Below are 17,500 nucleotides of genomic sequence, written 5' to 3' on the forward strand. Positions count from 1 at the left end.
TACTTTTTAATGAAATTTTCTATAAATTTTCTATAGATTCTATAGATGATGTAGAATACGATTATATCGGGAGTTATTGTACAAACAGAGAAATAGTAGGTGCACACACATACATATTTATATATGTCACGTAGACTGTTTTTCAAAATATCTAGTTTATGGGATGTGTATATATTTCTGTGCGGTTCATCGTGTTTTTCCTCCCACATAAAATTTTGATATAATCGTAAACCAAATACTCTGAAAGGTATTTGTAGAAAATTTCATTAAAAGTACCCATTTTTCTGAAAGTTAATAAGAAACAACCTCTATTATTGTGAATTATCCAAAACTCCACTTTCTCTCCCTCCGAAAATATATTTCACTACAAATGTCAATATAATTGGAACCTACAAAAATTTGAACGGTATTTTTAGAAACATTTCTTTAATTTTCTGATATTTATAAGGAAATATATACACACACATACATAAATATATATATCAAACCTAAGCTGTCATACTTAATTTGTCTATCCGCACAATTGCCTTCATATCTTCTCCCCTGGATTTCTCTTATAGCCACTCCTTCTTCCCAAAATTAGTCTCTCCTAAAGACATCGGTCTCTAAGTCCGAATGTGTGCGTGTGTGCCTGTGTGTGTTTGTGTGTGCATGTTTGTATGTATGTATGTATTATCATTATTATTATTATTATTATTATTATTATTATTATTATTATTATCATCATCATCATTTTCATCATCATCATCATCATTTTCATCATTATCATCATCATTTTCATCATCATCATCATCATTATTATCATTATTATTATTATTATTATTATTATTATTATTATTATTATTATTATTATTATTATCATTTCCCAGTTGCACGAAATTTGATTTCGTCTGACCGGGTCTCAACCTGACACCCGAGGCACGTATGTATTCCTTGGAGAGATACTTTCCGAGAACTTAAGTGGTTGATGTCAACACAATATTTTGAGTCTCATAGACTGTTGATTTCTCAGGAATGTAATCAAAACATTTTTCAATATTATTATTATTGTTGTTGTTGTTGTTGTTGTTGTTGTTGTTGTTGTTGTTGTTGTTGTTTCTTTTCATAACGAGCTTCGTTAGAACTCCTGTAGACTTGCATGCGTAGCGGACTCGCTATCTGCAGCCTACGGTACCATGCTAGTCGTTATTTTCGACTATCTCATATTTTCCTGATCATTCTGGGAGCGTCAAGAAGGCAATCCTTTTATGACAGTTCTACTGGGCAATCTATTCTAATTTCCTTTCTATTCCTCTTGATGCTTTCTGGAACTGAAGCCAATGACCGAACAGTAATTGGCAGTATCTTCACCTTCTTCATTTTCCATAGCCGGCTACTTCATAATTAAGAGGATTGTATTAATCTATTTCCTTCGCCTTCCTTCTTAACTACTCGTGGAACATCAACCATACAGCACATGTGACGCATCTTGCCGACCATCACTAGGTCCGTTCTGTTACGCTCCGGCACTTTATCTGTTTGGATTGGGAAATCCCAGAGGGTTTTGCTAGTTTCCGACTCAACCACGCTCTGCTTTTTCTGCTTATACCAACCACGTCTTGCCTCTCTCTAGACCCCACTTTTCGCACAGTTTCCAACGTAGCACTATCGCTACTTGATCGTATTGTCACAAAGCGTAGTAGTTTTGAGCAAGTCTAAGACATCCGTTCATGATATGGGCAATGGTTTCATCCAATCTATTATAAATACGGCACAGCAGAGACACTTGATCATTCCTAAGATTGACCCTCCAGTTCGTGGCCAAAACTTGCGCTGACAGTATAGTGCTATCGGTCCCTTTTTTTAGTGTTCCTTTCTTCTGCTAATCCTACCTATTGTTTTCCAGCAACTTCTGTTGTGGCTGCATTGAATTGCTTGTGTAGTCCCTTGTAGCGTAATTCTTCTTCATCTCTTTTTTGTATTTCTTCCTTTGTTTTCCCTTTTTTCTCTGCTTTCAATACACCCTCATTCCTAACTGACACTAGCAAAGTTTCCCTTCTTTGGGCTAGGTATCTCACTAAGCTCTCGAATTCGATATGCACACAGTCTTCCACACTTATCAGTCCTCTTCCTCCATTGCTCTCCTCGGGGTCGATAAATTAAAGTACCAGTTACGCACTGGGATCGATGTAATCGACTTAATACCTATGTCTGTCCTTGTTTGTCCCCTCTATGTTTAGCCCCTTGTGGGTAATAAAGAAATAGGTAGGAGCTTTCTTCACTACCTTTCCATCTCATTTAATATTTTGTTTGTGTGTGTGTGTGTGTGTATAAGAAAGATAGAGAGTGTGTGTGAACGCCACTTAGACATCACACTCTCTCACTCTCTCACGCGCACACACGCACACATATATACAAATGCATGTATGCATATGTATTAATCTATGAACGTATACATGACAACACACCCCTTGACTCACTCACTTTCTTTCTCACAAACACACACACATACATAAATGTATTACTCTTTTACTCTTTTACTTGTTTCAGTCATTTGACTGCGGCCATGCTGGAGCACCGCCTTTAATCGAGCAATTCGACCCCGGACTTATTCTTTTGTAAGCCCAGTACTTATTCTATCGGTCTCTTTTGTCGAACCGCTAAGTAACGGGGACATAAACACACCAGCATCGGCTGTCAAGCAATGCTAGGGGGACAAACACAGACACACAAACACACACACATATATATATATATACATATATACGACGAGCTCCTTTCAGTTTCCGTCTACCAAATCCACTCACAAGGCTTTGGTCGGCCCGAGGCTATAGCAGAAGACACTTGCCCAAGGTACCACGCAGTGAGACTGAACCCGGAACCATGTGGTTGGTTAGCAAGCTATGTTAAATTTGTGAACTTTGTAAATATTTCGTTCAGTAATTTATCGTAGTTGTTTGCAAATAGTTAATTAAAACTTGAAATGAAAACGTTAAAATTCAGAATAAAGCTTTTTGCCGTTGCTACGTCAGTACCGGAAATTGACATTGCGAAATCGTTTTTAAAAGAGGGAATATTTTATATAAAACACTATTAATTATTGTTAATAAAACAAATAAAATGAAGAGCCTAACATTTAATTGTCCGGGGTCAAATTATTTATGCATTACAAGTATAGAAGCAATTGGTGAAGCTGTTTTCGTGTGAAAAGTGACTGCACAGACATGTCTATGTAATATATTAGATATCTAAAATTTATGTGCATATGCATTTTAGAAAATCACGACTCATTTTCAAATTTTACTCAGAATATATATATATATATATTATATATATATATATATATATATATATATATATATATATATATTATATATATATGGAAAAAACACCAAATAACGCCAACTTGAAATATGTATCCTCTGACCAAGTGGCAAACCAAACAAGTAACTCTTTTTTACTGACATACCTGGAAAATATGAAGGCCGACCTAAGCCAGGAGATCCAGCGAACCATCACCAACCATCTATGCAAATCACAAGGACCACTCACCCATTACCAACTTCCCTTACCTCGACATTCCTGTTAAATGTACGTGGCATCAACCCATCAATTATTGCCCAAAAATGGAAGATCCCATATATAGAGAGTTGGCTTGCCGAAATGGCACATTGCTTCCCTTTCTTTATCCTTACCGAGACTCACCTGAACAACACCCATATGGACGCAGAGGTGAAAATAAAAGATTTCACCATTGTTCGTGCGGATCGCACAGACCGAAATAAGGGAGGGACAGCCATCTTTATCCATGACTCCTTTTCACTTGATGCCCAGGACACATTTTCCAATGGCTACTGTGAATCGGTATCAGTATACAACAAAGCAAGGACATAACATTGTTGGTCTTTACAGGCCTCCCCAGGCACCTCTAAAGTACTTTGAAGAGTGCCTTAGCAAAGTCAAGTCCTTCCTTCGGAAGTACCACTCCGGAAACATAATAGTGATGGGTGATTTTAACCTCCCTCATGTGAACTGGCCCACAAATACTCCGAAGTTAGGCAAGTGCTCTACATCAGATAGGGCAGCAGCAGAACTGCTCTTTAATCTGATGGATGAGTATTTCCTGACTCAGCTAGTGCTTGAACCAACGAGACAGAATAAAACGATCTTGGATCTGGTACTGACCAATCACTCTAGCTACGTTCACAGCATTTCAGTCGAAAAAACTCTCCTCTCAGACCACGACATGGTACTCTGCAATCTTAATTCCCGACGTATAAAAACCAAACCAGCCAATCCCACTCCATGGCACCCATTTGACAACATAAATTTCCACAAAGCGGACTGGGGAACAATCAGAAAGGATCTGTCTTCCATCGACTGGTCTTTTACTCTCAATTCCCCTCATATTGAGACCGCGTGGCAGCACTTTGAAACCATTGTCACCGACACATGCTCTAAACACGCTCCCAAGAAATCTACTAACACAAACAGAAACCGGCTCCCTAAAAAGAAAAAAACACTCATCAGGCGCATCAAAAGACTCAACAAAAAAATCAACCAATTAAAATATTCCCACACGCAACATCCACATTCAACAACAATGAAAAGACTAGAGCTGGAAAAACTTCATCTGCAGACTAACATGAAAACCTCCATTGAAAATCAAAGAGCTGTGGAGGAACAATGGGTAATCAAAAACATCAAACAGAACCCAAAAGTGTTCTATTCTTATGCAAATAAGCATAGAACCACTGTCTCACCTATTGGGCCATTGATTGATGAAAACGGCATTCCCCAACACGATGCTAAAGAAATGGCAGAAATACTGCAGAAACAATATTGCTCTGTCTTCAGTGTTCCCACTGATATTGATGTGAGGGAAACGAACGAAGCTGACTCCCAACACAAAATCGCAGACATAACCTTCACTGCCACCGACATCGTAGCAACAATAAATGAGGTCAAACATTACTCCGCTGTAGGCCCTGATAGATTTCCCGCCAGTCTCCTGAAGGAATGCAGATATCAACTTGCAGTCCCTCTGACCAACCTCTCGAGAAACTCGTTAGACGCAGGTTATATACCGAATAAGTTTCTATCCCAGTCGGTCATCCCGGTTTTCAAACAGGGAAACAGATCCCTCGCAGTCAACTATCGCCCAATCTCACTCACCTCCCACATCATTAAAGTGTTTGAAAGAGTGTTAAGATCAAGGATAGCTGACTTCCTGAGACCCACAAACTCCTAAATTCAAATCAACATGGCTTTCGCTGTGGCAGGGACTGTCTAACACAGCTCTTACACCACATTGAAGATGTACTCAAAGCCTTGGGAACAGGTTCGAACTCTGACGTCATATACCTTGACTTCAGTAAAGCGTTCGACAGGGTAGACCATAACATCCTACTCTCAAAATTGGCAAATGTTGGAATCCGTGGAAAAGTTCTACACTGGATTCAGTATTTCCTAGCGAATAGAACACAACATGTTGTAGTTGATGGAGTCCACTCAAACCCAGCAAAAGTCACCAGCGGTGTTCCCCAGGGAACTGTTTTAGGTCCGCTACTCTTCATAATTTATGTAAACGACCTTTCCAGTGTCGTACATCACTGCAAAGTGAAAATATCGCTGATGACACTAAGCTCCAGCAAATCGTCAATGAAGAAGCAGACCGAACTCAACTCCAGTCTGACCTATATGCTGTGAGTCAATGGGCAGACAGAAACAAAATGCAACTGAATGAGGGAAAATTTGAGCTGATGCATTTTGGAAGAAATTCCTCACTAAAACAACCATACTCTCTTCCTTCAGGGGAACCGCTCACAGCCTCTAACAATATCAGAGACCTGGGTGTAATTGTTGATGACGATCTCAGTTGGAGTGCACACATCAACAAGAAGGTCGATACAGCTCGTAGGATGAGTTCCTGGATCTTAAGAACTTTCCGGTCCAGAGAACAAGGTGTCATCATACCACTTTTTCATCCTTTGTACGGCCACACCTTGAATACTGCTGCCCACTGTGGTCTCCTCACACAGACAAAACATCTCCAGAATTGAGTCACCCCAGAGGGCTCTCACTAACAAATTGAAGGCATGGCTGCTCTCGACTATTGGGATCGCCTTAAAGCCTTGAAACTTTACTCCCTCAAGCGTCGCCGTGAGCGGTACATCATTTGTACGATGTGGAAAATATACCGCCAACTTTGCCCAAACGACCTAAACATTAGTTTCAAGGTTCATCCGAGACTTGGACCACGGGCTATACGTCCCCTGCCAATTCAAGATCACAACATACATGTACACTGCAACATAATTTCTTTTCCTCAACAGGCCCTGCCCTATTTAACATTGTCCCGAGGGAGATCAAAGAGGAAAGGATCCCATCAACTTCAAACAGAGTCTGGATAGATTCCTTCAAAGAATACCAGACAAGCCACTCATAATTGGATACAACTCACCCAACAAGAACTCACTACTTGAACAAAACTGGATACAACTCACCCAACAAGAACTCACTACTTGAACAAAACTTGACTTAAACAGGATTCGAATAATCCTATCAGGTGGTGCTATTAAGTTAGACATGGCCTGGACCAATCTCTGGTCGAAACATATCTAAGTTTATCTAAGTCTAAGTTTAGATAGATAGATAGATAGATAGATAGATAGATAGATAGATAGATAGATAGATAGATTGATAGATAGATAGAAATATATAGATATAGATAGATACATACATACATACATACATAATACATAGATAGACAGACAGACAGACAGACAGACAGACAGATAGATAGATAGATAGATAGATAGATAGATAGATAGATAGATAGATAGGTAGATAGATAGATAGATAGATAGATAGATAGATAGATAGATAGATAGATATGCATGTGCTTATATGAGTATAGGTATGAGTATAGATATGACGAAATATACATACATAAGTACACATATGTACTTATGTATATATATATATATATATATATATATATATATATATATATATATATATATATATATATATATTCTGAGTAAAATTTGAAAATGAGTCGTGATTTTCTAAAATGCATATACACATAAATTTTAGATTCTAATATATTACATAGACATGTCTGTGCAGTCACTTTTCACACGAAAACATAGGCGCAGGAGTGGCTGTGTGGTAAGTAGCTTGCTAACCAACCACATGGTTCCGGGTTCAGTCCCACTGCGTGGCACCTTGGGCAAGTGTCTTCTGCTATAGCCCCGGGCCAACCAATGCCTTGTGAGTGGATTTGGTAGACGGAAACTGAAAGAAGCCTGTCGTATATATGTATATATATATAAGTGTGTGTGTATATGTTTGTGTGTCTGTGTTTGTCCCCCTAGCATTGCTTGACAACTGATGCTGGTGTGTTTACGTCCCCGTCACTTAGCGGTTCGGCAAAAAGAGACCGATAGAATAAGTACTAGGCTTACAAAGAATAAGTCCCGGGGTCGATTTGCTCGACTAAAGGCGAGGCTCCAGCATGGCCGCAGTCAAATGACTGAAACAAGTAAAAGAGTAAAAGAGTAAAGAGTAAAAGAGTATATGTACGCACATGCATATGTATATATATTATAATATATATATATACTCATACAAACGCATGTATATCTACCTATCTACCGATCAATCTACCTTTTTCTCTCCCTCTCTTTTTCTCCTTTTCTCTCTCTCTCTTTCTTTCTTTCTGCATATATATATGTGTGTGTGTGTGTCTCTCTGTGTGTGTGTGTGTGTGTGAACACACACCTATGAAGCCTTCGGAAGACAGGTGGTGGTACTAAGCAGCGCATACTTTTACAGTTTATCGCCATAATAGGCAACAAACATGAAATGAAATTGTCAAGAAGGAAAAAAAAAGACAATGATTTATTTCATCAGCAGATAAGGTGCTATTTGTTGGAGATATATCTTTATAAAATTCCTTCAGAGACTTAATACAACTCGCTTTGTTATCTTCTATATTCTTCTATTAAAAACAACACGGAACAATAGAAAGGAAATTTGCGTGTTTATTATTTTTAACCACACGAGACCATATGGCATTTAAATATAAGGATAGTGAAGGTGGGTGAATAAGAGGAAATAATATTAAGAGATATTACTGGGAATGAAGTTCAAACTTCCCAAAGACATTTGTCAGTCGGGACAAAAACAGCTAATAATAATAATAATAATTATTATTATTATTATTATTAGTAGTAGTAGTAGTAGTAGTAGTAGTAGTAGTAGTAGTAGTAGAAGTAGTAGTAGTAGTAGTAGTAGTAGTAGTAGTAGTAGTAGTAGTAGTAGTAGTAGCAGCAGTAGTTTTTTCTTCCTTCATTTTTGCTGAGTGTGTTCTCGACACCTAGGGCAAAGAAACTCACTGTAGGAGATTCCTAGGTCATTAAAATAAACACACCAGATTGTTCATTTACAAGCCAGGCTATGTGGTAGAATAACAAAGCAAGAAAACGCTGAGAAAAGAAAGAGAAAGAGAAGGAAAAATGAAAACAAAGAGAAAAGAGAAGAAAAGGAAGAAAAGAAAAGGAAATTCACGGCAGCAACGCTCTTCTCAATACGTGTGACGTACGAGTTAAAACAATCTTTTTCCTTCCTTGCATAGATGGCGAGCAGGGATCGTTCTCAAATAATTTTCAGTTCCTTGTTTGATCATTTCAAGTGCTCTTACAGACATTGGTATTGCAGCCTTCTTGAGCTACCACGTCTTTTCGATTTCAATTCTTTCAAATCTTTTCGATTTCCGGTTGTCCGAAAAGTTCGTGCCGATTTATAGTAGCTTACCTTTCGACTTATTTTAGAACATCGTTGAGTCCATAAAATAGGATTTGACTACACCTCCATTTAGAGCACAGTTTAAGCTATCTTTTCGTGGAAGAAGATTTATGTTCCTATAACCTGTGTTAATTCTGTAACCCTTTAAAATGGAAGATAAGAAAGTTCATTTTCGGCACTTGATGCTTTTGGAAAAAGACAAAAGTTGCTGCAGCTCGACTGGGATGTGCTACCCCACTCTCCATATTCCCCAGATATTGCACCTTCGGATTTCCACTTATTCGGGTCTCTGCAGAATAGCCTTAATGGTAAAAATTTCAATTCCTTGGATGACGTAAAAAGATACCTAGATGAATTCGTTGCCATGAAACCAGCTTAATTCTGGGAAGAGGATATTTTCAAGTTAAAGGAAAAACGGAGACGCATTGTGCAACAAAATGGTTCACATTTGTTTGATTAAAAATGTAATGGCAAGTATTTATTCCCCTTTACTTTCCTTTAAAAATCGGCACGAACTTTCTGGACAACCCAATATTTTCTAAGCTTGTCAAATTCTTTTGCCGAGATATTATGATCACAAGGAATGTTCATATTACTCAATAAACAGACTTTAACGTTTCGATGTTTCACAAGAATATCCGGTTTGTTAACTTTGATGGTCTCGTCCGCATGTACTGGAATGTCCCAAAAGCGTTACTTTTTCTCCTTCAGTTACATCCTCAGGACGATGCTGGTACCATTTGTCAACAGTTGTGATTTTATAATGCTGATATATTACGGAGATATACTTGCATAGCAAGTGACCTGATCTGAGATCGTGTGTTGGAACGAAAACAATTGCAGCGTGTGTCCTTTTACGCTAGCTCCTCCGGCCCAAAACTAAAGAGAGCTGAATAACATGACTATAATACGTCTATAATGACTACATGTTCCGGTGGTGTTTGATCAGAGGTTAAGGACGGATGACAATTAATTCTGTAATGCAATCATTCTATTGTTCCTTCCCAAGTTGAATTCCAACTTTTGGCCAATTTGTCCCAAATTTCTCGACTTAAAATTATGGAAGAGAATGTCATTTATATTTCCCTTGATCGCTGACGTCATCGGTGAAACGCCAACCAGGTTGGCGCGAATTACCCAAGCCGTGCTTGCTAGAAATAGTAACACAAACGCTTTTAAATCAGATCCCAATACTGGATTTCAAAAACCAAATGAAGGCCAAATTTTCAATCACGGATTTATCATGATTCCAAAAATGTATAATATGTCTATGTAAAAACAAATATAGACTGAGATGACAGAGAGAATTTCGCGTTTATTAATATAGATGAATTGAAATGAGAAAACTAAAGGGTGAAAAAGTTTTATGTAGATTTCGAATTGTCAAAAATTGTGGAATTAATATGTTTTTTTTTAATATCTTATTTGTATAAACTAAATCAGTTACTCAGAAACTTCGTTCTTGGTTGAATGAATAATGTGTTGTTGTGGGTCAGAATTCCTATATTATTAGTTTGTTAAAGGATTGCTAGGCCATTGAGCTTTATGCATCTCTCACTTGATCCATAAAAACTCTACACTCTACTTACACACACACATGTTTGTGTTGACATACAATATATGTAGTTACAGACATTCCTCTCTGTTAATAGTATTATTGTTGTTGACAGTTATTCAAAAGGTGGTGGATTGGCAAATAGTATTAGTAGTGGAGATTGTATTGCTTTTAGTGCTGATAGCGTTGGTGATAGCGATGATGTTGATAATATTGCTAGTAACGGTGGTGGTACTCTGTTAATTTTATTATTTTATTTCATCTAAAGTCAACCCTTATTGCTCAACATATTGTCTTCTCCATTCTTACATTTCATACAATTTTTAATGTACCTATGATACCAAGTTATTTATTGTGATTGATTTTTCAAGATGTGGTTGCTTACATTGTTCGTAGCATTGTCACTGTAGATATTTAATATCACGTTAGTGGTGTTAGTATATATATATAAACCTCGCTAAGATAAATATTTCAATTTCCTGAAGATTGACTGTAACCATAACTCGAATTATTACGAATTGGACAGCCATGAAACGATCGTAGTGTTTTATTCATTATCTTTTATTAAACTTTTAATACTTTTGATATATATTTAAAATAATATAAATTAATTAATTTTATGTATTAAGTTTTTCATTGTTTGATTTGCCTAATAGTGGTTTCATTTCTAATTTAATATATATATATATATATATATATATATATATATACATAATATATCATTAATATTAATAATATGTACTAAAACTTATGTCAACACATTATCAACAGAATCCGTATTCGTGAAATTTTAGCTATTAAAACTCTAACAAAAAGAAACGCCAAAAGAATTTAACTTTAGACATTCATTCATTCAACCAAGAATGACGTTACTGAATAACTGATTTAGTTTATACAAATAAGATATTTGAAAAAAACATATTAATTCCACAATTTTTGACAATTCGAAATCTACATAAAAAGGAAAATAAAACAATAAAACAGCGAAGCTAGAAACTCAGTATATTTATACACTAAAATTGATAACGTCACTAACTATCTAAAGAACAAAAGCTGCAGACAGAAATTATACGTTCTGCTTAATAGATAAATAAAGAATAAAATAACAGATAATAATTCTACGTCATGCTTAATAGAAACTTGTATAATTTACCTCGCAGAAATTAATTACCGATTTATTTGCGCATGGCTCAGTGGTTAGAGCGTCGAGCTTACGATCGTGAGGTTGTGAGCTCGAATCCCGAACCGGGCTGCGTGTTGTGTTCTTGAGCAAAGCACTTTATTTCACGTTGCTCCAGTTCACTCAGCTGTAGAAATGAGTTGCGACGTCACTGGTGCCAAGCTGTATCGACCTTTGTCTTTCCTTTGGATAACACTGGTAGCGTGGAGAGGGGAGACTGGTATGCATGGGCGACTGCTGGTCTTCCATAAACAACCTTGCCCGGACTTGTGTCTAAGAGGGTAACTTTCTAGGTGCAATCCCATGGTCATTCATGACCGAAGGGGGTCTTTACCCTTTACAATAGCGATTGACCATATTTTATAATAACTGAAGAATTATTATAGTCAACAACGTATACAACCACCGAGGATTTCACGGGATAATTAAGAAATAGAAATTACAGAAAAGACAATCAAATATCTATTTTTTCTTAATAATAATCTCTTATATAGGATTGAACTTCATTGACTAAAAACTGAAAAGTTTTAATTAATAATATCATGTATATATATCTATGTGTATATAAATATACATATATATGTATATTTATGTATATATTAATGCCACTGAAACAAGTGTTGGATTTTTAAGGCGTCATCTAAAATAAAGACATGATTTTCTTCATACATATTGATTGCTATTAATACTCTGAATTTCTTAAAATTCTGTATGAGGATTGTTGGATTTACCTGCCATCCATTAGGATTTACCTGAGATTTGTATTCTGCATATATTTACTGGTATCTGCATGTTGGAAATTTAACCTTATTCCTTTATACTGTTGTGCTTAACCTTATTCCTTGATATCTGCATGAATTTTAATCCAATATATATATATATATATAATATATATATATATATATAATATATATATATACCGGAGTAAACACATAAATGTGAAACAAGGTGGAAAAAAGAGTACTCAAATACCAGTGGTAGAGTAATATGCTTTATTTAAAGCAGCAGAAAATTCAACAAAACCTGTTACTCTGAGTTTCCCGTTGCCGTTCATCGGACAGTTTTTGCTAGAATCTAGCAAAAACTGTCCGATGAACGGCAACGGGAAACTCAGAGTAACATGTTTTGTTGAATTTTCTGCTGCTTTAAATAAAGTATATATATATATTTATTTATATACATATATATATACTCATAAAATGCAGTGTACATTTAAACACATAAGGAATCCTCTCGTGGGATTCAGCACGTTAGAAAGAACAGCTAGGTTCTATAACCACAAAATTAGAGATAAAATCCCGACAGGAACGAAATGAAAAAATAAAAAAACTTTTACCATCTAGATTCCTGGACCAATTGGTTTCTGATTTTAGTTTAGCAAATAAATAATATTCGCTAGGTGAAATCTTCTTCAACAGGTACACCTTAGATTAAATATATAAAACACGAGGCACTCAGCTATGTGCCTTTGTTTATACATCCTAATTTTTTTCAAAATCTACTGCGCAGACGCAGCCCCTCGTCGCCAATGAAAATATACCAACTTTTAAAATTCAAATTATCCAAAAACTTACAATACATTCACACATTGTGAAGGATCTGTAAGTATCCATACCTAGCTGGAAGTGTGTGTCGCTTTTCATAAATCTGTAATGGTATACCTAAAAACGTTTGTTTAGAATTTGTTCCTTTGAAATCTAGAAATTCACCTTTGGACAGCTATGTTTGTAAGCTCATGGACCATTCCTATTCTTTCATTTTGCACATTTCTGCCTACATTCATTTGTCCAATTCCTATTGGTGTGAATGTGTTAACAGGCTGGCCATTTCGAAACATTTCCCTCTAACTTTCTCTCCCTTTGTCACCTCACACTCCTCTCTCTCTCTCCTAATTTTCCCTCTCTCTCTTTTTCTTTCTCACTCTCCATGTTTTCTTTTCTTTCTCTCTTCCTCTTTTACTATCTCAGGTGTGTATTGATATATTTATTCGTTTTCCCCTAATTATCTTCTGTTATTGCTGATCACTATAGTCTTACCATTATTTCTTATATATTTACATATGCATACATATACATACATACATACATGCACATACATGTATATATATATATATATATATATACAAACATATATATATATATATGTATGTATGTAGAGAGACTGACCAGATTATGCTGATACATACACTAATCACATCGTTTGAGCCTCCGAATGACGCCACCCCGCTGGCCACGCGAGTATACCATCATTATTTTCTCCACTTATTTCTGTCACCATACGTACATGTATACATACATAAAGAAATAGAACATAAGTAAGCAGAAAGTATAATTTCAAATACGATTTGTTCTCAAACCCCGTTTCAATTGAACTTTTTGAGGTATATATGTATATATATATATATATATATATATATATATATATATATATATATATATATATATATATATATATATATAAATATATACATGTGTATATGTGTATGTATATAGCTATGTATGTATATTTATGTATATATATAAATATATATATATATATATATATATATATATATATATTATATGTATATATATAATATATATATATATAATATATATATATAATATATATATATTATATATATAAATATATACATGTGTATATGTGTATGTATATAGCTATGTATGTATATTTATGTATATATATATATATAATATATATATATATATATATATATATATATATATATATTATATATATATATATGTATATATATATATGTATGTATGTGCTCACCCAATATTTATTGCATTGTACTAATGAATTTAGGTTTAGCGATGTGTTAATAGAGGTTTTGAATAACTTGGTTGTACTTTATCATGTTGAAACATGAATTTAGTATATGGAAAGAAGGCGGACAGCTATCAGAATCATTAACCCGCCTGGCAATATGGTCGGCGGCACTTCGTCTGTCGTTATGATCTGATTTTAAATTCCGCTGACGTTGACTTTCAATTTCATCCCTTCGAAGTCGATAAAATAAGTACCAATCGAGCACCAGTGTCAAGGCAATCGACTTAAACATCCCTTTATATTGCTGGCCTTGAGCCAAAATTTGAAACCAATTCGGTATATTGAAATAAATACTTGTGTATATAGCATCGTACCTGTATGCGCGCATGTGTTTATTCCTTCTCATCTTTTACTATGATAACATTATTCAACTATGTCTTTCATCTTGTAGCTATGTACAATCTCCGGTCAACAGCAAAAGCAAGCATCACTTTTTTGGGGGTTTTTTTGTATTCTAATGTGTAAGAACAACAACAAGGCAAATAACTCCTTATTCTTTAACCGGAATGGAAAAAAAACGGAAAGGAAATGTTACTGAATGATTTAACAACACTATTAGTACCAGGTAAGATATAAACTTTTCCACATATACTGCGAACACTCTCCTCTAGTGACTATGAGCAACTTTTACCAATCAGTCAGAGATCGTACCAGATTACGTGGTAGTGGAAGTCAACAATAGACGCCAGTTTTATCTGTATGCAGCGGAACATCCCCATCTTGAAAGACAATCATTTTTTGAGTGAATAAATAATTCCAATTTTGCACTACATCCAGTTTGGTATACACTAAATAATAAGTTACTCTACATGCTTATTATATGTAACTATACTCAGACTAAGACGCTTCAAATAGAATATATTACGTTCTTCCTTTAATCATAACATATTTCTCTTGTTTTATGACATCTTTTGTATCTTCCGCTATTGGTTGTTTCATTGTTAAGTTGCTTTGTCGTCTTAAATTAATTTCATTTCATTTATTAATGACAGATTTGATAAGTTATTAATCCAGGTGTTTCTCGCTTAAACTCACTGCAGTCGTATCTTCCGCAGAAATGGAAGTATAATGCACTCGCCGTTCACCAGTTATCAACGACTTTGGATTTCAAATAAATTTGCTTAATGCACCTGCTTTTATCTTTTGTGTCTACACATTATATTTCATCGTTCTGTAATACATTTCTGTTTCATTATTTTTGTGTTTCTTTTTTTCCTCGAATTTGTTTAAGCCAAAGTATTTTTCTCTAATCATTCCTTTCATGCTGTTCTATTTACTATACTGAATTCAGTTTTGAAAAATATCAATAGATTTTAAAACTATTTCAATACATTTTAAAACTATTTCAATATATTTTTAAAAGTATATCAATGAAATGGAATATTCCTATAAAATTTGGAACCTTTATATAATATCGATAATAAATTCCTTGTAATTCGTGGTTTTATAAAAATACAAAAATAGAAAACCAACAGAAACAACAGAAAATGAAAGGAAATACAATGAATTTACATAATTGAAAAATCTTCTAAAATCAACACCGAAAACAAGAGAAATATCACAGGAACATTTTCAATTGTTATGATAACAGCTTCTATCAAAATTAGTTTGTTGATTTCACACGAAACCAATAGAAATAATAACAGGTTACTTAATAACTTGTTTAACAGAAATAGTTTCTACATTTCTGGTTTCAGCTGTAAAGAGATTAAGTCAATAGAACGAAGCGTGGTACAAGTATAACTGAAAGATCAATAGTTCGAAATCATTTAATGACTCAGTACAATGCTCACGAGGAGGGTAAAATCTCACTGAACGTCAACATGATCTCTAGCATTGCATCACTAAAATTGAGATGAAGGTCGAAATCTGTTTGCATGCTAGAACATTTTTTCGGAAACAGCGATATAAACAGAGAGAGAGAGAGAGAGAGAGAGATGGGGAGGGAGAGAAATAAAAATGTTTGGGGGAAAATGGTAGATTGATGATGGTGAAAGAGAGAAAGAATAAAAGAAAGAAAGAGTATAGTTAACTGAATTGAGACCGGTGTATAACTGGTACAGATATCTTCATAATCCCGAGTAGTCGAAAACTAGGCATAGATAGTGATCTTATGAATAAGGAGTTACAGTATGGAATATCTACCATTCCATGACATATAACATATTTACCATCCAACCAGTCAGGCGGTCTACATGACCACCTGACTTGCAACGAATAACAGCAAAGTCTCTCAAATCACAGCTTATCACCTTAAAATAGAATGAACAAATTGGATAATGTAGTCCTAGACACATTTTGTCTTAACAATGCGAAAACATTGGACAAGACGAGATGGTCCCCTCTTGAAGGCTTTTCAATCGTAGTCATAGTCTTTTCGATCTATTTGTGAGAACAAAATCAATGAGAACTATTTAGTTCTTTCCAACACTTTGTTGTTATTTGAAAAGTGTTCAAAATTTCGGTGTGACGTTCATTTTGAACATCATTTCGGTGTGACGTTCAAAATTATTAGCAGAGGAGGCATTTGTTGTTATTGCTTCGTTCTAGTTCACTCCCGCCTATAAAGTAAACATGGTTAAAGTCATTGCATCCGTAACCATCGTCTCTTCATTTTTTGTTTCAGAAATAGTGTACCTAGGACTATATTGTCCAATGTGTGTTTCCCTTTTAAAACATTCTACAGAGTATGAGTTCAGGAAGATTTTTATTCAAGGAGAAAAAGGAAGTTACTAGAAGTGATAAATGGTTTAGTGGAGGTTTTAATGTACAAAGTCCCAAAGATCAGAGAGACGTACCCGTTCGCTGTCATGCAGAGTGTGCAGAGGGAAAGGTGAAGTGGCTGGCGAGTCGAAGGTAAAAAAAAAGCCCAAAAACATTTGAGGTTATTCTACCTGGTGTAAAGATGGAAAGACAGAGAGCGATGGAGCCCCAACAATAGAAGCATATCTTTTAGAGCTTGCCCTCCTAACACCACTTCCACTCGCGCCAACAGTGGCGGTAATAAAAGTTCCTGTAATCCTCTTTGTTGTCGATCACAGAAAAGAAACATCACAAGTTCTTCTTTCAGCAACACTACAATATAGGTTACAGTTTCATACATGACAGAAGTAATTGCAATCATTATCTCAGAAGGTAAGCTA

The sequence above is a fragment of the Octopus sinensis genome, linkage group LG15 (assembly GCF_006345805.1).
Source record: "Octopus sinensis linkage group LG15, ASM634580v1, whole genome shotgun sequence".
NCBI classification, from domain to species: domain Eukaryota; kingdom Metazoa; phylum Mollusca; class Cephalopoda; order Octopoda; family Octopodidae; genus Octopus; species Octopus sinensis.